The sequence below is a fragment of the Gopherus evgoodei genome, chromosome 19 (assembly GCF_007399415.2).
Source record: "Gopherus evgoodei ecotype Sinaloan lineage chromosome 19, rGopEvg1_v1.p, whole genome shotgun sequence".
NCBI lineage: Eukaryota > Metazoa > Chordata > Testudines > Testudinidae > Gopherus > Gopherus evgoodei.
In genome coordinates this window covers 14,584,608-14,611,604 of record NC_044340.1, presented here as the reverse complement: position 1 = coordinate 14,611,604, position 26,997 = coordinate 14,584,608, and the positions used below count along the sequence as shown (strand labels likewise).

Genomic DNA, 26,997 nt, shown 5'->3' with positions numbered 1-26,997 from the left:
AAATGCCACTGGTAATCTTACCCATAAGAGTCTCTCATTGAAAGTCTGTGTGATTTAGGCTCATAGATGCCTGTTACTTTTGAAAATGGGACTTAAGCAGGTTTGAAAATTTTACCCAATCTTGACCTGGTCAGAGCCTATCTGTATCTTTAGATACCGGAATCCTTTTGAAAATCTGGTCCTAAGTGTCTGAGTCACTTTTGACAATAGGATTTAGACTCCAAAGTCATTTTAGGTGCTTTAGAAAAAGTTACCCGTAGTCTATCCCGGGCACCACAGAACATGTCATATAGCCACGTCAATTCAACATTGTTCTGCATCTCAGCAGCAGCAGGTCTCTGTATGTGGTAGACGGGCAAGAGTTTCACCCAGACTGGTTTTTCTGATCCTGAGACTTTCAAAAACACAGTGCACTTTCATGAGAAAAGCTGCCTTTCCTCCCTTCCTTCCAATGCAGCAAACTAATTGATAACAACATGAGTGTTAATGAAGCATTTCGCATTTGGAAGTTAGAGGGGTGATTAATACACTGTACGTTGTATATTAACACCTTCTCGGTGACATAATTAAGACAAAATATACACTCTGAGATGAGGTTGTTTATTCCTCCATGTGCTTCTTGTGTTCTTCCATCTTTTAACATCTTGAAATACATGGTTGCCAATCCAGAGGGTTTTGTTTAAAAGCATAATTTTAAATTAACCAGTAAAGTTTTATGTCTTAATCCTTATTCCTCGCGCCCCCCCCCCCCACGCACTCTTTATTTTTGGTTGGGTAACTGAAATGCAATGCACAAAGCAAATAGAGATGTACAAAAGGCTGTTTCTTCTCCAGCTGGGAAGATGATGAAGGACATGATATGGCCTTGAATCCACATCTGATTTTTTTTATTGTTGGTGGGAGACGATCTGTTCTGAGGGAGCTAGTAAAAGGTAACATATTAGAAGTTAGGGAAAGCTTTCTTCTCTTCCTGATTGTTAGTGGGCTCTGGCATCCATGTAACATTAATTATTGTGATTAATTGCCCTTGTGGAGTCTCTGGAAGGGCTGGGGGCTGAAGACTTTGATTAACCCATAAAGCAGTCAGAAGTATTGTGTGTGTCCATGTGACATGCAGGAATCAGCACCCTTCTTTCTCTCTCTGTGTCTGGACTTAACTCAGAGCTGCTGCTGTTTGTATTAATTTCTATACCACACGATGTGTGTGGGTGTTGCTTGCTTGTGTCTTGGAAACCCCTCCTGCCCTTCAGTATATGCAGGTGAAAATCTTTCTTTGGAAGGGAGGTCAGTGGTTTAAGTCCTATTTCTGCAATCTCACCCACGTGGGCTGCTCCCTGGGCCAATACAGAGCTCATTGATTTCAGCAGAAACCTGTGCTGGTGAGGGAATCCAGCCACACAGATCTGATTGCAAGGATTTAAATCCTATCTGGGCAACAGCCATCACAGGGCCAGGAAACCCAGCTTCAACACAGGACTAAAGTGTTATTGTAGACAGGATTTAGCCACGTCCTTGTAACAGAATGCTATCCTTGGACAGCGCAAGGCTTGAATCCAGTCACAGGGAAGCAATTATACTCAGCCTACACTAAAATGTCTGACTGTGTTCTAATGGGATCTTGGTGCCATGTCTCATGATTTACAAGTCTCACAATACCAGGAGTGGTTTTTTTCTAAACACCCCAGATCCTGGAGTTTTGTTATTTTATGACAATCTCAGCTTTTATATATTTTTTAATATATTAAAAAAGAAAGTAAAAGCAAAAGTCTCTTCCATTTATGCTGGTCAGTGGGGCTCAACCATGCAGAGCACTAGGTTTTAAGCCCCTTAGCGGGCAGCTATAGCAGTTTCAAAAACTTCTTCCATGGACCAGCCCCTAGACGGTGGCATAGACTCACAATCTCTTAGCACGAGTTGCACAAGCGCTGATGCTAATGAGTGGTCTTGTCGACTCCACTGAGATCGCTTCGAGTAGTAAGCATTGTCTCACTGGGATTTTTCACGGTCGCCAGCACTATACCTGGCAGTGACTGCAAGCAGAGTCCGGCCCTTATGTTGTAACATAACTGGTGTAGGCGGATGCCTGGGGTGGCAGTTGATTGTGTAATTCACTCCTGAAATGGAAGGCGATCACACAAGTTATATCACATCTATAACTAAATATAGCACCAGGCTAAAACAACAAATATAGCTGTTCTTGGCCACAATTTTTCTCCTTTGGCAAAGTCATTAAAGGAATAGAGAGGGGCGGGGGAAGGCGAATCTGTCATCATCCACTCTGCATATTTCGTTTTGATTGATGAAAATGAAAATCTGAGGAGTGAAATCCTAGGGAGAGTGGCCAAATTTTTTTTCCAGCCTCTTATTAATAAATATCACCTGGTGTTGCTATTTCCACTGATTTGGTAAAAATATCCTCAGTTCTATCCCATTTGTCAAAGGAAAAAAACAAAATCAAACAAACAAGCAGTAGTAATTACCGCTTGAGGTTTTTAGTATTTATTGACTTTTTGAATGTTGATGAATGGGAATGTTCTTTATTAATTAAATTACCTGACGAACCTTCCTCAGTCAAAACTGTGATGAATTTATCCCGTTCTGGCAACCTACTAACCCTACTCCCATCCTCCCACTAGGCCACATTTGCATGCAGCCAAGACATGCCAACTCCTACTCTCTATTCCCTTTGTCTGAAATGATAATCGGCGCAAATGAAGCCCCTAGAGCTGTTTGATGGCACATCCTACCTGACTCAGTTGGCTCCATCTCCCTGCCGCTGCAGCAGTATCCTGTGGCTGTGTGTATGATCTTAACCCACCTGTGGTTTGACTGATTTTTTTATATGGTTTGCTTGTTGGTTGGTTCTAATTACCTTTCTAGGAATAATAACTAAAAAACCAACAGATTTCAGTATTCCCCTTACAGAAAAGTCTTAAAGAATTTAATCGGAATGAGATTAAAGGTGTTTAGTGGAAACGACTCAGAAAAACGATGTAATTTAATAGAACATTTTAACTTGTTTCTCTAGTAATTTTCAAGCCAGCTGTAGCAGGGGTGCCAGGATTTATGAAACCACAGAGGGTTGCAGGGATCTTCTACTGTTCTGTTTTGTCTACAGGAGTTGGAACCCTGCAATAAATCTGTGACTGTTGCCTCTCTCATGATAATTGTCTCATGGGTACCTTATGCTCTCCCGCAGTTTGCCTGGCTCTCATTTTATCCTTGGATTACAAGCTCTTTGGGGCATGGACTTTATTTTCCTTGTATGTTTGTACAGCTCAATGAGCCTTATAGGTGCTACAGTAACCCACGGGTGAGTGTGTGCTACGTTACCACCATTTAAATTTTAATAAATCTGGGGAGTAATTTCTGCTGACTCACTGTGGCAGAGGGAGGCAAGATAGTTCCACTAAGGTATAAGAAATATAGATATGACTTTCCTAGCAGAGAGAACAAGGGGTTGCGGGCTCCTGTGGGAAACACTGGGAACTGCCATACTTAGGGAGAAAGCTTGGAGGCTCAGTGTGGGTTGTTGCCTGTAAAGGCCATCCCTCAACAAGGGCGTACGTTTGACCTTGCACCTCCTGTGAAAACTTCATATGGGGAGCTGAGTGGGAATGCCACTTCCTCACTGCAGCCTGTAGAATTTGACTGGTTAATTCTATGCCTGCTGTAGAATCCTAGAGAGAAACAAGGCAAGTAAGGTAATAGCTTTCATTGAACCAGTTTCTGTTGGGGAGAGCGAAAGCTTTCAAGTGTACACAAGGCTCTTCTTCACCTCTATGTAAGCTGGTCTCTCTGACCAACAGAATTTGGTCCAGTAAAAGATGTTACCACACCCACCTTGTCAGTCTAATATCCTGGACCTGACACGGCTACCCCACTGCATATGTAGAACCCTGTAGGCAGCCTTAAATATTCTACAGAAACCTCATCACTCTCTATTAAATTCCATGGCCCTTACCTCATAAGGGCATGTCATAACATTTCTTCCCAGATCTGGACCTTAGCGTCCAAAATATGGGTGTTAGCATGAAAACCTCCACGCTTAGTTACCAGCTTGGACCTGGTAATTGCCTGCCACCAGCTAGGAATTATACAGTGCCTAGCTCACTGTGGTCCCCCAAAACCTTTCCTGGGGGACCCCCAGACTCAGATGCCTTGAGTCTTACAACAAAGGGAAATAACCCCCTCCCCTTGTTTCCTTGTTACTTCCTCCCAGGCTCCCCTCCCTGGACGACCCTAGGAGATGCCCTGCTTCCAGTCCTGGAAACACAAGTACCGAGAGATCTAATTTCTCTTCCCCCTCACCCAGAGGGTATGCAAAGTCAGGCTTAGTAAATCTAACACAAAGAGATTTTCCCCCTGACTTCTTCCTCCGACCAATTCCCTGGTGAGCTACAGACTCAATTCCCTGGAGTCCCCACTAAAGAAAAACTCCAACAGGTCTTAAAAAGAAAGCTTTATATAAAAAGAATGAAAAAAGGACATAAAAGGATCTCTGTATTAAGGTGACAATATACAGGGTCAATTGCTTAAAGGAAAAAAATGAATAAACAGTCTTATCCAAAAAGAATATAATTTAACACATTCCAGCAACGACAGACATGTAAATACAAAAAAAACAATATAAACCTATTGTCTTACCATCCTTGTACTTACAACTTGGAAACAGAAGATTAGAAAGCCTGGAGATAGAAAAATCACTCTCAGAGCCAAGAGGGCACAGACCCAAAAACAAAGAACAACGAACTCACACCCAAAACTTCCCTCCACCCAGACTGGAAAAAGTCTTGTTTCCTGATTGGTCCTCTGGTCAGGTGTTTCAGGTTACTGGTGTTACCCTTTACAGGTAAAAGAACATTAACCCTTAGCTATCTGTTTATGACAGGGCAGCCTGGACATTTTCCATAAGGGCAGCATGGACATTATAGATCCCCTGATGCTTTTCACTATGTTTAGGAGCTTGCTGAGGTGCTTTTGGCCACAGCTACGTCTTCCGTCACTCTCGTGTAGGGGGCTGTGCTCCACTTGGCGGTTACCCTACACCCAGAGGTAGCTGCAATGGTTGCTATCTGTCAAATACGTTGTAAGGATTGCAAGTTAGGGATGATTTTACTCAGCTAGCTTGATGTGAGCAACACAGGATGATTCACTGTCTGTGACAGCAGCCAGGATGTGATCTCAGGGTCAAGAAGGAGGTTTTATGATTATTCGCATATGGGCCCTTCTCTGTTACCACCTTCATGCGGTAGATTGAAGTAACGCAAACTATCATAATCGACAGGTTGGGTCCTTGTGTTCCAACCTACTTGGCAGACTGCAATGGCTGCTGCTGGGTCAATATCTCAAGTAATAAGGAGCCCCCAGGTTCAGCTTAATAATAGGTTGTAATGACTTCAGGGGAGTTATTCTGACATCCATATTCCTGCTCTCTGCTGCCACAGCCAGCTCTCACACCTGTGTGTGTATCGACACCGATGCATGTCATGATGACGGTGGTTCCTTCTGGCTGCAATCTCTGCATGTCAGTGTTTAAAAGCTGAATGTGGTAGAGGAGCGGGTTTAAAATGGGAGCAGGCGTGTTGGTAGAGCACATTGGAATGGGGGCATATAGTGGCATAGCTGGGAGAGGGGAGCAGGGCTTTTGAATGGAAGGATGTGGAGAAAATATGGGAGAGTGATGAGTGGGGAAGTTTTGCTGTTTTCACAAGCCTATGGATGAACAATATTTGACAGGCCTGCTCCAAAACCCATTGAAGTCAATGGAAACACCCAATCACTGCGTTTTGGATTGGCCGCTGTAGGAGCCAGGTGTTACTGACCAGTGAGCCAGATCCGTGTCTGCTTCCACTCCAGTGACTGGTGCAGTTATGCTAAGGATGAGTCTAGTTCATTGCCCCCAAAGGAACAGTTACATCCCCTCTTTTATCAAAGTCAAGCAGATTATGCAAGTCTGTCAAAACCTCCATGTAGGCCTCTGCTTCTGGGTTGTTTTAATTCATGAAGGATTCTAAAACTTTCCTTTTTTAATATCGCTATAAAAAGGGAAATTGAATCACAAATACTTGCTATAAAATCATGACGTTGGTGGGGGTCTGAGATTAAGCCATAGAGGCCAGTAAATTATAGGTTCTGGCTCTGACTGCTTTCCCAACTCACTGTCATACAAAAGGCACAGAGCAAAGGCTCACCCAATGTGTATGCTCTGCAGCATATGGACTACCTCTCGCAAGATGTGAGTGCTCCAGTTCCGATCCAGCCAAACATTTCAGGACATGCTTCACTTTAAACACGAGAGTAATTTGTTTGAAGTCAATGAGCCTGCTTGTGAGCTTGAAGTTAAGCATGTGCCTAAATGCGTGGATGGCAGCTAGAGTGCTCACAAGTTGCAGGATAGGGTCCCTACAGACATGCATTCTGCAACAGAACAGCTTTCCTGCCCCCAAAACTGAATGTTCTGAGTGCATCGGGATGGCATTAGTGGGGGCTGTGTATGAAGTTGCACCCACAGAAATCAGACCCGGCTTAGCCAATGTGCAGTTGCACTGGTTTGGCAGAGGGGTGGTTGGGCCAAACTTGAGCGAATGGTGTTGTGACCTGGGGCATTGGTGCTGGTGTGGGAAGTGACTGACAGACCTGCTGGCATCCTCACACCAGGCCAGAGGTGACCCGCCAGGCTGAGAACCCAGAGATAGGAGTGGAGTCAGGGATACTGCTCCCCTCAGCAGTGGGGCTGCAGCTCAGGGAGAGATGGGACCAGGAGTGCACACAGGGCAGCGTGCCCCTGATCCTCACAAGGAGGGTAGCATCACTGCAAGCCTGGGCCCTGTCTGACCCCACAAACCCTTCCCTTGCCTCCTATCCTTGCTCCCACTGAATCAAGAAACTACATCTGTCCCTGTGATGCATCCTAGAATCTTAGCATTAACTGATACTTGGTTCTTCTACAGCCCTTTGCAGCTGTAGCTCTCCAAGCACTTTACAAAGGATGGCACGGCCTCATCCCGCACAGTTATTCAGTCTCACAGTGTTCGCAATTACTGATATGTGAACCTCGGAGAGGTGCAGCACTGCAATTTGGTGATGCTGCCAAAATGTCACAACCCATTAGCCAAGCAATGCGTACCTCTTGGGTCTGTGAAAGTGAGCTAGAAACCTCTGGAGAATCACCTCTTGTGTCTAGCTTCTGGTTGCTCTGGAGACACCTACCACCAGAGAGTTTTCTCCTGGCATTCCATCGCTCTGCCCTATATGCGACCTGAGAGTGCAGAAGGAAGAGTGAAAGTGAGGAGGTGGGAGCGAGGTAATCACGCTGGCACCCTGCCTTTTCCCCGTGTCCTCTCCTTCCCCACCTCCAAACTTCCAAAGGTTTGGCTTGCATTTTGGGAGAAGATTTGGTGCAAGTTGGTGAGGTGTAGCAGGGGAGAGAAGTGATGGTCCCAAAGTCATTCACCCATATCCTCTCTTGGGGCTAATGGCAACCAGTCCTGCAAAGCCAGTGGTTGGTCTTGACATCTCTTATAGTACAGTACAGTAAAACCTTAGGGTTACGAGTTGACCAGTCAACCACACACCTCATTTGGAACTGGAAGTAGGCAGTCAGGCAGAGAAAAAGGCAAAAAAGAGGCCAAAAAAAGAGCAAGTACAGTGCTGTGTTAAACATAAACTATTTACAAACAAAAAGGGAATGCAGCATATTTCTTCTGCATAGCAAAGTTTCAAAGCTGTATTAAGTCAACGTTCAACTGTAAACTTTTGAAAGAATAACGATAACGTTTTGTTCAGAGTTACAAAACTTTCAGAGTTAGCAACGACCTCCATTACCGAGGTTCTACTCTACCTACATTCTGCTCCATTGTGTTGTAACTATTTATCCTCCATCTCTTCTTCTTGCAATGTGTACGTGGTTTTGACAGTGAGGTGACAAAGGATTGTCTAGTGGTTAGGACACTAGCTGAGGACTTGGAAGACCCGTTCTACCACAGACTTCCTTTGTGACCTTGTACAGTCACTTAGCCATCGTGTGCCTCAGTTCCCCATCTGTAAAATGGGAATAGTATTGTGGGGGGGCAGGGTGTGAGGATAAATACATTAGAGTGTGTGGTACTGAGATACTGCAATAAAGGAGACCAGGTAAGTACCTAACATTAGGCTTTTAGATTTGGCACCATTCACCTGTCCAACACCTGTTGTTTCTGATGTGACTGGCAGTATTCAGGTGTTTAAAATACCTTTCTCTGAGCAGAGCAAGACCTTTCCCGCCGCCCCATAACACCATTCTCTCTACCTGGCCTTTTAATAGCTAGACACATACTGTGACCACTCCCACCACCAGGGTGCCCCCGTGGATCTTGCCAGGTGAAGACCTTACTTCAGCTTCCTTTAGAAAGGGAGACTTGCCTAGTGGTTAGGGTGCTATCCTGGGAAAGGAGTTCATTTCATTACTGTGCCACCCAGCATTTGAGGGGAAGGTTATACCACTGCTGGAAAGATACAATGCTCAGCATCACAGCCTGTTGGCTGCTGAAGGATGCAGTTAAGCGGGACGATCAGAGTTTTGCTTCCCAGGCTGGTACCATCCCCATTTATTCTAATCGTATCTAGCACTTTTCATCAGCAGAGCTCAAAGAGCTTCCCAAAGGAGTATCATTATCCCTTTTTACAAGTGGAGAAACTGAGGCACAGAGAAGGGCAGTGACTTGCCCACAGGTAGAGCTGGGAATAGAACCCAGGTATCTGGACTGCTAGTCCAGGATTCTGTCAGATAGGCCTCGCTGCCTCTCTTAGCAGGCTGGGATTCTTCAGACTTCTCATTTGCTTTTGGACCTACCGGCTATAATGAGAGTCTGTTCTACATGTACTCATGTTTGTTTGTTTCATTGAGACCATAAAGAGTGTCCACACACTAGCTCAGAGCGCTCTGTCCTGTGCTGACAACCACAAAGTCAGAGACAAGCTGCAATCACTCACTTACTCCTACCAAGCAGCAGGTCTGAATACAAATCGCAACACCTCAGGCATGAGCCAGTGCTCTGCTTTCACCTCATTCTCCTCAGAGGCTGGGTGGAGTGGAAGGATGATCCCTGGCTAGGGTGCCAGCCTGGGACTTGGGCAACATGCATTCAGTTCCTTGTTCTACCCCAAACTCCCCCTGTGACCTTGGGCACGTCCGACTCTCTGGGCCCCAGTTCCAATCTGTAAAATGGGGATAAAAGTGCTACCCAACCTCAAGTGCTCAGATACCGCTGTAATGGGGACCACATAAGTATCTAAGATAGTCAGAGGACAGGACCTTCTAGCATACCCTGAAAATTGGCAAATCCAAGCTATTTCAGATGAGGGTGGGAAGGGATTGCATTTCCCCACGTCCTTAGGAGGCCACCTCCTGACGCTTATATTGAGGGGGGATCTAGCATCGGGTATCTCTTGATCAAACTCTTGGCGACCTTTCACTTGAATGTCTCTGGTGATTATTGCCCCCTGTGCTTCTGCTTTTTTTGGTCTTCCTCTTGCTTGTCTGATGCAATTCAAAATGTTCGCTTTGTTCCCCCAGCTTCCTTCTCACTCCGGGAAAGTAGAGTCACCCCAATATGCAGGTGCTCTGCTACCACAGTGAGGAGCACCGTGTAGGTGGATTGTTCCCTCTTTCCTGTTTGGAAATACACAGCTTAATGAGCACAGGAGAAAGCAGCCTCTGGACGCCTTCTCCTGCGCTCCGGATCCCAGTCTTCAGTGTTCTGAAATTCGCCCTTCTGAGATAGACTCATAGACTCTAGGACTGGAAGGGACCTCGAGAGGTCATCGAGTCCAGTCCCCTGCCCTCATGGCAGGACCAAATACTGTCTAGACCATCCCTGATAGACATTTATCTAACCTACTCTTAAATATCTCCAGCGATGGAGATTCCACAACTTCCCTAGGCAATCTATTCCAGTGTTTAACTACCCTGACAGTTAGGAACTTTTTCCTAATGTCCAACCTAAATCTCCCTTGCTGCAGTTTAAGCCCATTGCTTCTTGTTCTATCATTGGAGGCTAAGGTGAACAAGTTTTCTCCCTCCTCCTGATGACACCCTTCTAGATACCTGAAAACTGCTATCATGTCCCCTCTCAGTCTTCTCTTTTCCAAACTAAACAAACCCAATTCCTTCAGCCTTCCTTCATAGGTCATGTTCTCAAGACCTTTAATCATTCTTGTTGCTCTTCTCTGGACCCTCTCCAATTTCTCCACATCTTTCTTGAAATGCGGTGCCCAGAACTGGACACAATACTCCAGTTGAGGCCTAACCAGCGCAGAGTAAAGCGGAAGAATGACTTCTCGTGTCTTGTTTACAACATACCTGTTAATGCATCCCAGAATCATGTTTGCTTTTTTTGCAACAGTATCACACTGTTGACTCATATTAAGCTTGTGGTCCACTATGACCCCTAGATCTCTTTCTGCCATACTCCTTCCTAGACAGTCTCCTCCCATTCTGTATGTGTGAAACTGATTGTTCCTTCCTAAGTGGAGCACTTTGCATTTATCTTTATTGAACTTCATCCTGTTTACCTCAGACCATTTCTCCAACTTGTCCAGATCATTTTGAATTTTGACCCTGTCCTCCAGAGCAGTTGCAATCCCTCCCAGTTTGGTATCGTCCTCAAACTTAATAGGCGTACTTTCTATGCCAACATCTAAATCGTTGATGAAGATATTGAACAGAACCGGTCCCAAAACAGAACCCTGCGGAACCCCACTTGTTATACCTTTCCAGCAGGATTGGGAGCTATTAACAACTACTCTCTGAGTACGGTTATCCAGCCAGTTATGCACCCACCTTATAGTAGCCCCATCTAAATTGTACTTTTCTAGCTTATCTATAAGAATATCATGCGAGACTGTATCAAATGCCTTACTAAAGTCTAGGTATATCACATCCATCGCTTCTCCCTTATCCACAAGGCTCGTTATCCTATCAAAGAACGCTATCAGATTAGTTTGACACGATTTGTTCTTTACAAATCCATGCTGGCTATTCCCTATCACCTTACCACCTTCCAAGTGTTTGCAGATGATTTCTTTGATTACCTGCTCCATTATCTTCCCTGGCACAGAAGTTAAACTAACTGGTCTGTAGTTTCCTGGGTTGTTTTTATTTCCCTTTTTATAGATGGGCACTCTATTTGCCCCCTTCCAGTCTTCTGGAATCTCCCCCGTCTCCCATGATTTCCCAAAGGTAATAGCTAGAGGCTCAGATACCTCTTCCATTAACTCCTTGAGTATTCTAGGATGCATTTCATCAGGCCCTGGTGACTTGCAGGCATCTAACTTTTCTAAGTGATTTTTTACTTGCTCTTTCCTTATTTTCTCTTCTAAACCTACCCTCTTCCCGTAAGCATTCACTATACTAGACATTCCTTCAGACTTCTCAGTGAAGACCGAAACAAAGAAGTCATTAAGCATCTCTGCCATTTCCAAGTCTCCCGTTACTGTTACCCCCTCCTCATTGAGCAGTGGGCCTACCCTGTCCTTAGTCTTCCTCTTGCTTCTAATGTATTGATAAAAAGTCTTCTTGTTTCCCTTTATTCCCATAGCTAGTTTGAGTTCATTTTGTGCCTTTGCTTTTCTAATCTTGCCTCTGCATTCCTGTGTTATTTGCCTATATTCATCCTTCGTGATCTGACCTAGTTTCCATTTTTTATATGACGCCTTTTTATTTTGTAGGTCACGCAAGATCTCAAGGGTAAGCCAAGGTGGTCTTTTGCCACATTTTCTATCTTTCCTAACCATCGGAATAACTTGCTTTTGGGCCCTTAATAGCGTCCCTTTGAAAAACTGCCAACTTTCCTCAGTTGTTTTTCCCCTCAGTCTTAATTCCCATGGGACCTTGCCTATCAGCTCTCTGAGCTTACCAAAATCCGCCTTCCTGAAATCCATTGTCTCTATTCTGCTGTACTCCCTTCTACCTTTCCTTAGAATTGCAAATTCTATGATTTCATGATCACTTTCACCCAAGCTTCCTTCTACTTTCAAATTCTCAACAAGTTCCTTCCTATTGGTTAAAATCAAGTCTAGAACAGCTTCCCCCCTAGTAGCTTTTTCAACTTTCTGAAATAAAAAGTTGTCTGCAATGCAGTCCAGGAACTTATTGGATAGTCTGTGCCCCGCGGTGTTATTTTCCCAACATATATCTGGATAGTTGAAGTCCCCCATCACCACCAAATCTTGGGCTTTGGATGATTTTGTTAGTTGTTTGAAAAAAGCCTCATCCACCTCTTCCGCCTGATTAGGTGGCCTGTAGTAGACTCCCAGCACGACATCACCTGTGTTTTTTACCCCTTTTAGCCTAACCCAGAGACTCTCCACCCTTCCGTCTCCTATGTCCATCTCCACCTCAGTCCAAGTGTGTACATTTTTAATATATAAGGCAACACTTCCTCCATTTTTCCCCTGTCTATCCTTCCTGAGCAAACTATACCCAATATAATATAATATATATAAACCTCACACAACTTGCCCGACCCCTTTGAGGAGCAGATTCTTCGGCCATGGCTACACTTACAGCTGTACAGTGCTGGGAGTTACAGCTGTCTTCATACAGCTGTGTAGGGAAAGTGCTGCAGTGTGGCCACACTGACAGCTACCAGCGCTGCAGTGTGGCCACATTTTCAGCATTTGCAGCGCTGTTGGGAGTGGTGCATTGTGGGCAGCTATCCCAGCGTTCAAGTGGCTGCAAAGTGCTTTTCAAAAGAGGGGGGTAAGGTGGAGCCTGGAGGGGAGAGAGAGAGAGAGAGAGAGTGGATTTTTGGAGCTGTCAGCTCCCTGCCTTGCAAGTTCTAAGGACTGGAACATACACAACACAAACCTGCAATCATTTTAAAAGTTTTGAGCCCTTCCCCCACCCCTCTCTTATTCACTAAATGCAAATTATGCACTCTGAGCTCCAACACGGACTCCCCCCTCCCTCTCTGCCGTGTGGTTTCTCTACTCAAGCAAACAGCTGTGAACATTCCAAAGCAATTCCCCTGCCTGCCTCTTCTCGAGCAAACAGGAGCTGTGTTTGTTTTTTAGATAAGCAGCTCCGGGGAGCCTGGAGTTCAGCCACTCTTCCGGTTTGTTGTGAACAGGCATTCTGGGATACCTCCTAATACCCTGGAGGCCAATTACAGCGCTTTTGGTGGCCACACCTGCGGAGCAGTGCTGCATCACCAGCGCTGCAATCGTTATACCCCAAGCAGACCAGGTGTACAGCCAGCGCTGCAGCCAGGGAGTTGCAGCGCTGGATGTGCCTTGCAGGTGTGGACAGTTACTAAGTTGCAGCACTGTAAACCCACCACCAGCGCTGCAACTCTCCAGTGTAGCCAAGCCCTTCATCTGTGTAACGCCAAATAGTCTTTAAGTGACTACAGTCCAGGGGTACGAGTGACAATGAAATCCAGACAGCCCTTTCTCTAATGCAAATAGGGCCTGTGGAGCAGTCTGCTGCTAATACAGGACAAAATCCTAACCTCATTGACTTCGGTGGGCCCAGGGTTGCAACCCTCATGCTTTTTGCACCATCTCATGATGGTGCTAGCTTTGAGTGAGCTAAAAATAGTGGTGTAGCTGTGGTAGGAGTGAGGCAGCAGACTGGGCTAGCTGCCCTGAGTACAATCCCTCCCATCCAAGATGATAGGTACATATTCAGGCCACTAGCCCGTCCCAGCTATGCTGCTATTTTTGGTGCACTAGCTTGACCAAAGCTAGGACACATTAGATCTGCTCCAGTGTAGACAAATCCTAAGAAGCAGAGGTTAAACTGGCAGGTCTCCCCATCCCACCCTCAACCTATTTTAATAAATATTAAACTTTGACTCTTCTGCTGTGAGTGAGCACTTGCCAGACCTTTGTTCTTTTTGGCCTGCCTCAATCTCTGGGATGAAGGCGTCTCTAAGGGAAGGATCTGATGCTCAAGTTTTCCAGTGACTCTGGGTTACCCTTACAGGACTATGTGCGTACTGGGGACTTCACTCCTGCAGGCCCTGAACTGATTGAACATGATGCGTAGAAGCGGGTGGGTCTGTGATTTACCACTGCAGCTGTGATCTGCTGACAGAATGTTGCATCGTCCAACATTCTAGTCAGGCTAAAATCAAATTAAATTTTCCCAGCATGATATTTAAAAAAAAAATAATATTAAAAAAAAAAAAGCCCACAGAGTACATCTTTTGGATGAAGTTACATTATGTGGATGGAAATTAAAGGCTTTTCATAGAGAGATCTGTGGTGTAATTTGATGGAAGACTTTAATTATTTCAAAGTGCTTAAGAAAAGGAGCTTTTAAAAAGATTTCATTCTGGGGCGCTCATAAAAATACATATCTGTCTCCACGAACCTTTTTGAGCAACATTTGGGCTGAAAGGGCTGCTGTCAGCTCAAAAAAGAGGCATTTGAAAATCCCATGCCCCCTCTCCTCCCCAGAGACCAATTTCCACTTGAGCGGCAGTAAGACTCCGAAGAGGAGAGCATGGAGGCAGGCAGAGGGGGTGGGAGAGGAGAGACAGAGCAAAGATTTCAGTACTGCCAAACTGTTTCCCTCACCAGCCAGCCAAGGGAGTTTTGGATGAAGAGCTCTGTGGGCTCGTAGGCCCGGGACAGCTAGTAGCTGTTGCTTTTGTCTTTATTGTATTCTCAGAGATGGTAGAGATGGAGCCAGATGGAGAATTTCCTTCTAGCGCCACAGGTCCAGCAAAGCCAGTTGGGTGCTGTGGGCAAGGGGCTGTGCAGCAGTCTGGGTGCAGAGAGGAAAGGGAGGGTTTAGCATTCCAAGCACTTAGTGAAGAGCAGCCCAAGGTTCAAATCTCCACAGGAACGGCTCTGCCCTTCGTATTTCTCAAAAAGGTAAATAGAAATCTGTGCAGTACATTGTGTGGCTACGACAAAGGGCGTGAGACCGTAACGGTTTAAGTCACCTGTGCACGGTTGAGGCAACTGGGCAAATTTTCAGGTGGTGGATATTGCTCGATTTCCACCAACTGCAGATGTGGCCCAAAAGATCCCCAGGCACTTGTTCTGAAGAACAGACGTCTGTTTTGGTGTCCTGGGCCAAAATTTCCTTCCCACCCTCTGTAGTGCAATGCATCATACGCTGATTTCGCTGCTGTCCCCCACCCCAGAGATGGCTGCATTTCACTAGTGCTGTGTGTGGTGTTTACTTTGCATAGTCCTTCTGCAGTGTGAATGTCAAATATTTTTTCCAGTAAACCCCATGATGGCTTGCCCTGCTCTGTCTTGCTCTGTGCTGCAACAGTTCGCTCTGTCCCTTCTGAGAGGACAGATGGTCTGGTAGTGAGAGTGCTAGCTTGGGATTAGGAAGACCTGACTTCAGTTCCTTGCTCTGCCACAGACTTCTGTGTGTTTTTTTCCCCCAGACACTCTGTGTCTCAGATAATAGCGATGCCCTATTTCACAGTGCTGTTGTCAGAACAAATACATTATAGATTGTGAGGTGTCCAGATATGACTGTGACGGGGCTCATGTAAGAACCTAAAATAGATATCCACGACGTGGATCACACTGGGATCTGTCCCAGGGGCCAGCATTAAAATAGCAGTGGAAAGGAGGTGCTTGTCTTTTCTTTCTCCTTGGAAGGCAGCAGAGGAAAGAGGGCAGGGTCGGGATGCCTAGTAGGAGGGGAAAGGGAATTCTGAATCATACGACTGAGTCCAGGGCTTGTTTGCATGGTGAGTTAGCGCGTGGCAAACCAGCATTCCACAGCACACTAGCTTCCCGCGCACTAACTCACCCTGTGCACTGTGCAGTACGTCAGAGTGCACTAGCATGGCCAGTTAGCACGCTGTAGATCCACAGGATGGGTCGCTCGCTACCTCGCTGTGATGATGGAGACTGAAAGCCCCACTACTTAATCAGCAGCGTAAGGCAGAGGAGTCTAGTCAGCTGCTTCCACTTCTTATATCCTGTCATCCCGAGCGATCACTGCCAGACTGAACTCATGTAGCTTGCGCGTGAAACGCTTCTGAGAACAGAGACATCAGGACAAATGTCCACTCTGGCTATCCAGAGAAATTAACCCTCTTCCTAGGAGGCTTAAGTGATTGCAGAGTCTTGCTGTCTACTGGAGCAGAGAGAAGGAGAAGCCGCAACTTCAGGAGAAAGATTCATCTAATGGGTCACTGCGTTTGCTCAGCTTTTAACGAGCAGCTTCCTGGGCTTGTCATCAGTCTTGGTACCATAGAGTGATAAGTCTAAGGACGTTTACGGGGCCAGAGTTAATCCAGCACCATGTCATTTATAGGAAACTGCACACTGTTTACTCTGGGAGTATTCTTATTCTGCACTGTGGTGTCGATGGTTTTATGCACCAGTCCTTTTTGCACTGATGGTTCATAGCTAAGTTTTCTCCCTAAACCCCCTCTTGAAAGAATCAACCTTCCTTCCAAACCCCATCCTCTGCACGTTACATATCCACAGGGATGTGTGCATGTGTGCGTGCACACACATATCAGGTTCAGAGTTTAACAATCAGTCATGAACAACATGGTCCCAGTGGATGATTTTCAAATCTGTGTTTGAGATTCAGGTGTGTAACAGCCTTCCCAAAGCAAGAGCCTTCTCGGCTGGGGTGTCTCTCTGGTGAAGCAGCTGTCTAAGGGTATGTTTACACTGCAGCTGGGAGCATGTGTCCTGTGGCGGGTGAAGAGATGGGCTAGCTCTGCTCGAGCTAGCAATATAGCCATAGCGGCAGCATGACCTAGCCACCGGATACAGGGGGTGCTGGAACAATGTGTATAGTGGGGGTGCTGAGAGCCATTGAACCAAATTGTAAACCCTGGATATGATGGAAACCGCTTTCAAGCCAGGGTGCAGCAGCACCCATAATTCCAGCACCAATGCATGAGTACAAACCTGCCTGGTGCCCCAGGTGTATGCTGGGGTGGCTAGCCCAAGCCGCTGCCCGGGCTACCCACAGCTATGCTGTTATTTCTCTCTCTACCTTGGCTGGGAAGCAGGCTCCCAGCTGCTCTTCAGACATATCCTAAGTGGAGACAGCTGAGCATTCAGTACAGGCGGCTTCCTAAGTGACATGTTTTCAAGGCAGAAGCCATTTGTGAACCAGGAAGGAGCTGAGGTTTTAATTCAGGGTCCTTTTAACACAGAACAGACCTGCCTGCTTGCCCTGATTGTAAATCCGGCATCTCAACATTTCTGCTTCCCTCTTCAGTCAGCTCTTTTGGGATGTTTATTTAAACAGACTGATGAGGAGGGGGGAACACAGCTGCAATAGGGGATTTAACTCTTTGTTAACCAGAAGGAGCGATCCGCTGTCACAGAGAACTGCTCTCCTGCAGCAGGAATGGGAGAGAAAATGGCTTGAAGATGACATGAATAACTGGTGTAATTCACTCTCAAAATCCACTATGTGTCTCCTTCCCTCTTCACCGCCCTTTTATACCCAGTTTTCCCAAGCAAAGGCCATGTCACTTGTGTAAGGGAGCAATGTGGGAAATGGAGTTTGCAACTTTTCTTTTGGGTCTAGGAGCCTCTCTAGAGGCTGCCATTTGACAGCTGGGAACACAAAATAAGCTGGGCTGAAGAATAGTGGGCATCTGGGGTAGTCGGAGGCCTGCTGGGTTCGTAGCTGGTTTTAGATGAGTTGTGTAGAAACATAACTATACAAAGCTGCATCGTGCTGGAGCACTTCTGAACTGGAGCGAATCTCACAGGCATCAGGGCTGGGTTAAGATGGAAAAGCTCCTGGTCAGAGAGCAGGTTAAAGGAAACTCAAATGGCACCAGGGGGAGGCCCATGTGGTTAAGATAACTGGAGTGGGACTTGGATTCAATTCCCTGCTCTGCCACACACTCCCTCTCTGACCTTGGCGATGTCTCTTAATGTCAGTTCACCCCTCTGTAAAAGGGGGACAACCCTTTCCTCTGAGAGGTGTTGTGAGGATGTCCTTATAGATGTCTGTGAGGTGCTCGGGTACGACATGGCCATGGAGGCTATGTACTTACCTAGGCAGGTAGATGGCGTTCCACAAGGCTTAGAACGTTGGAATGGATCGAGATACCCAGCATCGGAAAGAGGCTAGGATTGGTTAACAAGGATAATCAGTGCACACAGGCACTTGCAGTAGGGTTAGTGACCCTGGGCACACAGCTAGAAGATGTGATGCGTGGATTTTACAAGCACTCAGTGTGAACATAGCCCCGCCTCTGTGAAGTTCATTCATTCGGCTGAGACCCGCATGAAGCCAGTACTGAGACCAGTTGAAAATCCACCCCAGGATGGGGTCCTGCAGGGCTAACAGCTGGATTCAAGCATCATGGATGAGGAGAGGTGTTTCTGGGAGTAGTTCCAGAGCACTGCTGGGTTAGGGGTGCGGACAGCTGGTTGCTTTTGATCTCCTTCCATCTTCTCAGAATATATTTTGAGCCCAGCTGCTGAGTTGTTTCTGATCCTCTGTCCGGTTATGGTGTTCCTGTATAGGCCTGGATGCTACTTTTCTCATGGCAGCCGAGTGGTCCCACACTGACCACTGAAGACTTAACTTGAGGGATGGGGATCCACCTGAGTGTGGTGGTCCTCTTTCTGTTTCTGTAGGGCTGTGTCTTGGAAAGGGAGTTTTACTTGAGTAAGGACCGAGTCAACACTGGATAAGGACTTGAGGATTTGGCACACGCTGACCCCCTACACTTGACAGCTGAAGGGGAAATGCTGTGTCCGTTTAAGTCAGTGGCAAAGCTCTTGTTGGGATTTCACTATGAGATTTTCAAAGTATTAAAGTTTTGGGGACTAGGGTGTCCAAATCCCTTAGGAAACTTTGAAAATCTCAGCCAGCCTTTACAACAAACAACCTCAAATCCCTTCTGAAAATATGGTTCACTCCTTACAACCCCCTGTAGAGAGGTAAGGGTTATCATCTCCATTTTGCAAATGAGGAAACTGAAGCAGAGATGGTAAGTGACTTGCTCAAAGCCAAAGAGGGAGTTGGCCTCAGACTCAAGAGCCTTAAGGGCTGCGGTCTCCTAATCCTGTGTTCTGACCATTTAATTGTGCCTGCCCTAGAGCTGTCATTCAGTGCAGCGAGGAAGAATAGTCTAGTGGTGAGGGTGCAATCCATGGAAGTCCTGGGTTTGCTACCCTACTCTGCCTCAGCTCCCCATCTGTATCTGCCTCCTGGGGATGTTGGCAGGGTAAACTCATTAAAGATTATGAGGCATGCCGATAATGGTGCCAGATATGCACCTAAGATAGAGTGTCGTCTCTCCCCACCCAGCGATCTTTCTTTACAAATCCCTATTCAAGGAGCACAAAAGATCCCAGGCCCTTGGGCTGATCTCCTGCTACCATGACCTAACTAGGAAGCTAGAGATTTTGGCGGAAAAGTTGCGCAGTGGAATTTGTCTCTGCGGTGTTTGTTGTTGGCCCCAGGCTGCCCGCACTCCTCCGCTGCTCCTGGCCACTGAGCCTCTCAGGAGTTGGCCTTTTACTGTGAGCAAGGGAAACTGCTTGTTCTCTCCCACCCCCCTCGGGAGTGTGACATTTCATCTTAGCCATGTTATAGCGCCGTGCCTCTAATTGGATGCTGCTTGGCATTCAACCATTCATCAAACATGCATTTCTGGTTTGAAGTCTTTTTTGTGCCGTTTATGCTACAACCAAGATTAAAAGCTTCACTTGTACAAATAAATCCCTTCTAAATGTAACATCAGGAACTTGGTTCGTGCTTTGGAGCGTCTTTGCTGGGAGATTGGGTGTTATTTATTTATTATTGCTGTAGGCTTCTCTGTTGCTCCATAGGTTGCATGAGTGCACAGTAACCCATATACCTTCCTACTTCTGCATGCATTCACTCTTAACTCCTCTGCTTTCAAGTGCAGGTTCTCACGTGAGAGAGCATGTGGATTAGTGTGCATGTTTCTGTGCTCGCACATTTCATGTTTACACATTTGCTGTCTCACATACATCACTACTGTTGCACGAGTGTGCGATATCTCGGACTTCCTCGTGCATGTCCCCTCTTGCATGCTTACACACCTGCTCTCTTGTGTATGTTCTTATCCTTGCATGCTAGCCCGCTCGCTCCACCTGCTCTCTTGAGCACATTCTTGCTCTTTTGTGCTAACTGCCATGCTCTCTCACAAGCATTATCCACGTGCTCTCGTGCATATTCTTAGTCTGGCATGCTGCCCTGTTTCCTGTGCACTCTCGAATGTACTCTCCAACTCTCCTAGAAGTGCACCCTTATACTCAGAGAAATTCCTGCTGAAATACAACATATAAACCAGAGGCGTCTTAGAGAGTGATTCCCAACTGGCCTGTTCCTTAACGCAGACAAAAGACTTGTTGAGCGTCTCTTCAATGTATCAGGATAATCTCTGGGCAAGAGTGGAAGTTTAATTTATTTATTTCCCTTCCAGTTTTGGCAGACATGAAAAGAAGCCAACCCTGCCTTTTGGCCATAAACTGCCTCTCTTAGGTGGCCTTGGTAGAAGTCACTCCACTTCTTTTTTGACTCTGCTAGAGATGTAAGTGAAATAAATAGATTAATGTTCCTTCTCTTGCCCAGAGAGCATTTTGATACGTTTAAGAATGGTGTGGTTGGCTTTTTTTGTTGTTGCTTTTTAAAAAAAAAACAACAAAAAACATCACTGTCATGTTCACAGATCTGATTCATACCACAGAAAGCACCCTAAGCAAAGAGTGAACAAGCAAGGAGGAATTCTAACTACCAGTAAACAAGGAGTTTTGTTGGTTGTGTTTTTTAAGAGCTGGTCAAAATGTTTCCATCAAAATGTTTTCCAATGGAAAATGACTTTTCAGTTAGATGAAAATGTGTAGGAAAAGTATCCATTCTCCTCAAAAACCCTTAGGCTTTTATTGAAAAATTGACACCGCTGAAATTGATCAATTGTCATTTTTTTGTCAGCCAATATTGTTTTGTGTTTAAACTAAAAAAAAAAAAAAATTCAGTTGCTTTAAACCCAAAAAAAAAAAAAAAAAGATAATTGGTGGCTAACAACATATTTATGGGGGAGTTTCAATAGAAACTTGGAAAAAGTTTGACAAAAACCAGAGGAAATGCATTACAGTAAAAATTTCCATGGGGGGAAAAGATGATTTCCTGAGCAGCTCTAGTGCTTTTGTGATTCTGTGAAATGCTCTGTGCCAAGAAGACACCATGGTAAGGGCTTTCTCAAAGGATCTCTCTCTACCATCACATTAAAGCTGAGGTCCTAGAAATGTCTGTCACCTTGTATGCCCCTATCATGCTCTAATGAGAGATGCTCAAGTGAAATGAGTAAAAACCTGCGGCTCTCATTCCTCCCATGCGTTGTGTGTTGTATCACCTTGAACTGATAGCAGCAGAAGTGATACTGATACGCAGCTGCATACTGTAGGGAGAAACTTGGTGCTCGGTGTGCACTTTTACATCCCTTTTTATCTCATGATCTCAAAGTGCTGTGGAGATATTACATGTCTTGGCTCCCCATATGAAGTAAGCATCTGACCAGCTTTATAGTTGGGGATACTCAGAAACGGCGTGATATAGGGGTACGTCTACACAGGAATTCAGTGTTAAAGAACGCTCCCTCTGGTATTACTGTTCCCCGGTACTCCCCTGTGTGGTGTCAATAACCACAAGCTCTCTCTGATAACCATCTCTGGAGAGCAAGTGAGCAGGTGTGCTCGGACAGCCTGCCCTCTGCTGGGAATAACACAGTGAAGGCAGGGAGCTGGGCACCCTGGGAATATCCCAGTCACCAGGGCGCGAGACACAGGTCTCCATCTAAAAAGGCAATGGCTGGGGAGCTGGAAGTCTGAGCCTGGCTGCCCTTGTTGGACCACTGAGGGGAAACACAAGTGCAGTTGCCCAGAACTGTGACAATTTGTACACCCCATGCTGCAGCAGCTTCCTTGCTTTTGTTACTGGAGCTAGCTAAATCAGAGCTAGCCCGGGTGCGTCTACACATGCTGCAGTTATGCCTCTGAATTCAGTGTAGACATGGCCTAAGACTCTCAGCTCTTTGGGACTGGCTTTGTCTTTTGCTGTGTGTCTGAACAGCACCTAGCATGGTGAGGCACTGCCATGATACAGTTAGTTATTATTTCATCCGTTGCACTGATTAGGGCCTGATCTGTAGGAGGATTGGAAACCTCCCGGGAAAGCTGAATGAAAGGGGTGTTGATGAATCAATAGGTGTTATTCTTCCCTCTGAGTACTTAGTCGATGCCTCTGAATGGCATGAGAGGATGATGTGTTGTTGGAGGTGCAATCCCCTCTGAGTTGGTATAAAATCAGCACCTTGACTGCTTGTGGTCATTGAAGATCCCAGGGCTCTTCTTGTAAGAGTGAGGTTGTTAGCTCTGGCTTAATTCCACTTCGGGTGATTTCGATTATTCTCACCTAATATTTCTTCTTGTAGATTACACACCCACACCCACACCACCCACTCTAGTGTAGCCACGCAGGTGCAGAATGGCTGCTGCAATAGCCTCCATAGGTTGCTTCGTTGAAGTGATGACCTGCAAAGTACTCTGGGTCTTCCTGCTAGATAAATGTGACACTAGGAAAGCACCAGCCTTGTTGACAGCTGGCAAGAGGATGTGTGAGGCCAGGGTGCTGAGGAGGGAGAAGATGGTGGAGTTATCCAGGGGTGTGGGTGTGTGGGGAGGGTTAGGATTGACTGAAGAGGATTTTTAGAGACAGACTTAACCAGAAGCAGTATCCAAGATACGCTGCCGACAGCCTGGTAATTCTCATTACCAGCAAATTTAAAGCAGTTAAATATTTGAAGCAGTGTCAAGATTTTGTGCTCTGTAAGTCAGAGGAGCAGTGAATGTGCAGGCAGTACCCACCCTTGTTCATTGGTAGCTCAATACCCTTCTCAGCTCGGAATGAATCTGCCTTCTTTCCTTTTATCTACTGAGGTGCCTCCACTGTGCCTGTCCCCCTCCACTACCCTCTAGCCTCTTCCTGGCCTTTTTCTTGAAGGTGGCAGCTCAAAACAAACATATATCTGAAGTGGGAAGGGCTTCCTGGGCTCTTCATGGCACTTTGAGACCACGGAGCTTAAACTTTCATTGTTTGTTAATAAAGATAAATCCCGAGCAGTTAAAAAAATAATAAAATACCAGATTTTAGCCTTTTTTTTTTTTTTTTTACATTAAAGGAGAAATTTTCACGTGGCCCAGCCACAGGTGGAGAGTTACAGAGAATTGTCATGGCACCAGCACTGAGGGCAGGGCAAACTGGAGCTAGGAAGCGTTGTAAGGGTTAGATTGGCCCAGCTCATGATAAGGTGTGGTGTGTAGGTGCCCCTCTGAAAGGAGGCAGTGGAAGGAGCCGGGCCTCAGAGGTCCAGCCTGGGCTTCTTGGCTCTGTGGTGGCAGGGAGTAATTTGTGCTACTTCTTAAAGGCCCGGGCAGGCTGTGGGAGCTAGTGAATAGCTCACTGACCTAGGGCTCAGGAGACTTGTGTGATGGGATTCCCAGGGTGCAGCTTGGGACCACTGGACTGCTGTATCTCCTTAACTTTCCAGCCTGGGCTGTCTCTCACAATGCCTTGCCAGTGATCAGCAGCAAACCCCTCCAGGTGCTGTAATCACTCAGCACAACAGCATGCAGAGCTCCATGCCCAGCTAAAATGCTCCAAAAGCCACTCATGAATCACACAGAGAAAGGCACCAGAGGCAAATCCTCCCAGCTCCTTTCCTTGTACCTCAGGAATATACCGTCTTGTACTGCTCAAGACGAGCAATGCAGATTTATTAATTGGTTCACCACTTCATCAATGGAAAGTGGATGTACACCAGCCTTTGCAAACCTGAGCAGCTTTGCCACATACTTAAGGCAAACTCACTGGTAAAGATAAACAGTAAAGCATATTTATTGACTACAAAAGATAGATTTTAAGTGATATTAAGTGATGGGCAAAAGTCAGAGTTAGTTACCAAAATAAAATATAAGCACGCAGTCTAAACTCTCAACTCGATTAGATGGGCAACGACTAGACTAAGCAGCTTTTCTCACCCCACTGGATATTACAGTTCATAGTACACAGATTTCACCCTTGAAATCTGGGCCAGTCCCCTCTGTTGGAGTCTACAGTCTTCTTCAGAGTGTCCTTGTTGCTTGCAGTGTAGGTGGGTGAAGGAGAAAGGCCCTGCATGTGGCCCCTGTGTTCTCTTTTACACCCTCAGTCCATGAGCTTGGAGAACACAAGTCCAGGCATGTCTGGTGGGCACTGTTGAGCAGTTCCCCTGGTGTGGCCCCATACAGGTGAGTCATTGCATTGCAACTCTCTTGCTGGACAAAGGCTGCTGATGGGTGGATTGACACCCCGCTCAGGTGTTGGCTGCTTTCCTTGTTGTTGCCTCTGGGGAGCTAATATCTGCCCAGTTCCCCAACTTACAACATGTTTTAGTCACAACCATACAACGCAGTTCTCATAACTTCATATGCATTAATTATATACATATATGGATCAAGAAATGGCTTTCAGCAGATCATAACCTTGCCCCTGATATCTTACAAGGCATGCTTTATGCGTAAGGTCACAATCATATATATAAATGAGGAATATGGGGGTTACAGGGTGCTCCCCAAGGTACACAATGTCACAACCTGCATTCTGTTCCTAGTTTTGCCACTGGCCTGCTGGGTGAACTTGGGCTCTGGTGGTGGGGGAAGGGTCCAGTGTTGACCTCACCTGGTTATCTTGTGGTAAAAATTACAGGAAGTTTTGTTTCTGCTAGGATTTAAAGCAAGAAAACTCCTCTATGTTTTCTGGACCCTTCCCCCACCACCAGAGCCCAAGGTCACCCAGCAGGCCAGTGGCAAAACTAGGAACAGAATGCAGGTTGTGACATTGTGTACCTTGGGGGAGCACCCTGTAACCCCCATATTCCTCATTTATATATATGATTGTGCACAGATGCACAGATAAAGCCTGTGTGGTGTGCAGCTTACTTCTGCTTCTGCTGATGTATTTATATGGTCCTCATCAGGATCAGAGCCACAAGTGCAGCCAGCTGCGCAGTGGGTGAGCAGAGTCATCTATCATTCTAGGTATTAGAATAATAGAGTTTGGGGCCAGAAGGAACCACTGACCCCGTGTACATCACAGGCCACCAACACCATCTAGCACCCACACACGAAACCCAGCAACCGAAATTAGACCTATGTTTTACAGCCCACAGGGGACTTGACTATTACGTGCCACAGGCGGAGAATAGGAGAGACTGAGGTGCACCAGTACCCAAGGCCCCTACAATGGCAGGGAAGTGATGAAGTGAGATAGAACCAGATAATCCTGGCAAGTGACCCCAACCACACACTGTGGAGGAAGGGGAAAACTCCCCAGAGTCCCTGCCAACCTGACCTGAGGGGAATTTCCTTCCCAACCCCACCTGCGGTGATCAGTTAGACCCTGAGCATGTGAGCAAGAACCAGCCAGCCAAGCAATTGAGAAAGAAAGTGCTTGGTGCCACCTCAGAGCTCTGGACCATCCTGTCCAATGCCCCGTCTCCAGCCCTGGCCATCCTTGGTGCTTCCAAGGAAAGCAATAATACCGTCCCCACCTCAAATACGTTACTAGGTGGGAAATCCCTCTCTAACCACTGCAGGTGGCCAGCTGAAACCCTGAAGCATGAGCTGTTAGCAACATATTGATTTCATCACCACAGTATCTGAGCCATAGCTTCGACCACTCCTCCTTTTCTGGCTCTGCATGGGGGATATGTCTCCAGTGCTCCTCTTGCAGCCACCTGGAAAATGCTGAGTGCCCCTGGTCTAGCTACAAGCACCTCACCACCTTGAGCATCTCACACCTCACGTTTGAACCCCCCTGTGCAGAGGCAGTTATACTGGCAAAAAGGGGTTTGATGTTCCCCCTCCACTCCCAACCAACACAGCTAGGGGTGTGTGTGTGTGTGTGTGTGTGTGTGGAGCAGGGATGGGGAGATTAAAACAAACAAAACAACACTATAGGGGAGGAGAAAAAATCCATTTCATGTTTCAGCCCAACAGGTCTTTATCTTTAATATCATCTTCCGCTGCATATCATCTCCTCCACTGCTGAGATGTGTTAACTGAATGACCCTTCCTGCAGCTATGTCTTCACTGTGATGTGACAGAGAGAGAGAAAGGTGCTTTTATCTTGCAGACACCTAGGGAAGGAGATACCACCCAACTGTCTCTCACCTCAGATGAGTTAATTCCTGACAAGCCACAGCGCAAATACTGTGATGATAATGCAGGGAGAGGAACCACAGGGTGACTGTGTAGGTTGACAAAAGGGTAAAGTAGGATCTTTAGTGTGTTCCCTTAAAGATGCATTGTTGACAAAATCTAAAAGGGGCTATGTTATTACAGAAACAGAAGAAATGCCAGCCTGGATCAGCACAGTTCTCCATCCAGTTCAATACCAACTGCTTCAGAAAATGATGTAAGAAGGCCTCCTTTATGGGATAAATTGCCTCTAGGGAATGTTCCTTCCTGACCCCCATTGGGTAGATGTCAGTGTGTGCCATGAAGCATGAGAGTTGAGATCCCATTCATAGAGTGATAGAGTCATAGACTTTAAGGTCAGAAGGGACCATTATGATCATCTGGTCTGACTTCCAGCATAACACAGGCCACAGAATCTCACCCACTCACTCCTGTAATAAACTCCTCCAGCAAGTGACCCATGCCCCATGCTGCAGGGGAAGGCGAAAAACCACAAGGCCTCTGCCAATCTGCCTTGGAGGAAAATTCCTTCCCGACCCCAAATATGGCGATCAGCTAAACCCTGAGCATGTGGACAACACTTACCAGCCAAACACCCAGGAAAGAATTAACTGTAGTAACTCAGATCCCACCCCATCTAACATCCTATCATAGGCCATTGGGCATATTTACTGCTAGTAGTCAAAGACCAATTAATTGCCAAAATTAGGCTTTCCCATCATACCGTCCCCTCCCTAAACTTACCAAGTTTAGTCTTGAAGCCAGATATGTCTTTTG

The 26,997-nt window shown here is 46.2% G+C and overlaps 1 protein-coding gene and 1 long non-coding RNA gene across 3 annotated transcripts in view; one reads left to right on the top strand and one right to left on the bottom strand.

Moving 5' to 3' along the window:
• The window catches only part of GRIK4 (glutamate ionotropic receptor kainate type subunit 4), a 276,706-nt gene that overhangs the window by 19,333 nt on the left and 230,376 nt on the right, over nt 1-26,997 (top strand). The window contains exon 1 of one of the 2 annotated variants that reach the window (XM_030538142.1): nt 24,686-26,437. The exons of the other annotated variant lie outside the window; for it this stretch is intronic. The gene's annotated coding sequence lies outside the window, so the exon portion shown is untranslated. Of the gene's footprint in view, nt 1-24,685; nt 26,438-26,997 lie in introns of those variants that run through there. 2 annotated transcript variants of the gene reach the window in all.
• On the bottom strand, nt 145-26,997 carry LOC115637169. The gene is made up of 3 exons (XR_003997186.1): nt 26,965-26,997; nt 7,130-7,261; nt 145-2,114 (listed from the first exon to the last, which is right to left on the bottom strand). It is a non-coding gene; the product is annotated as an uncharacterized LOC115637169 (long non-coding RNA).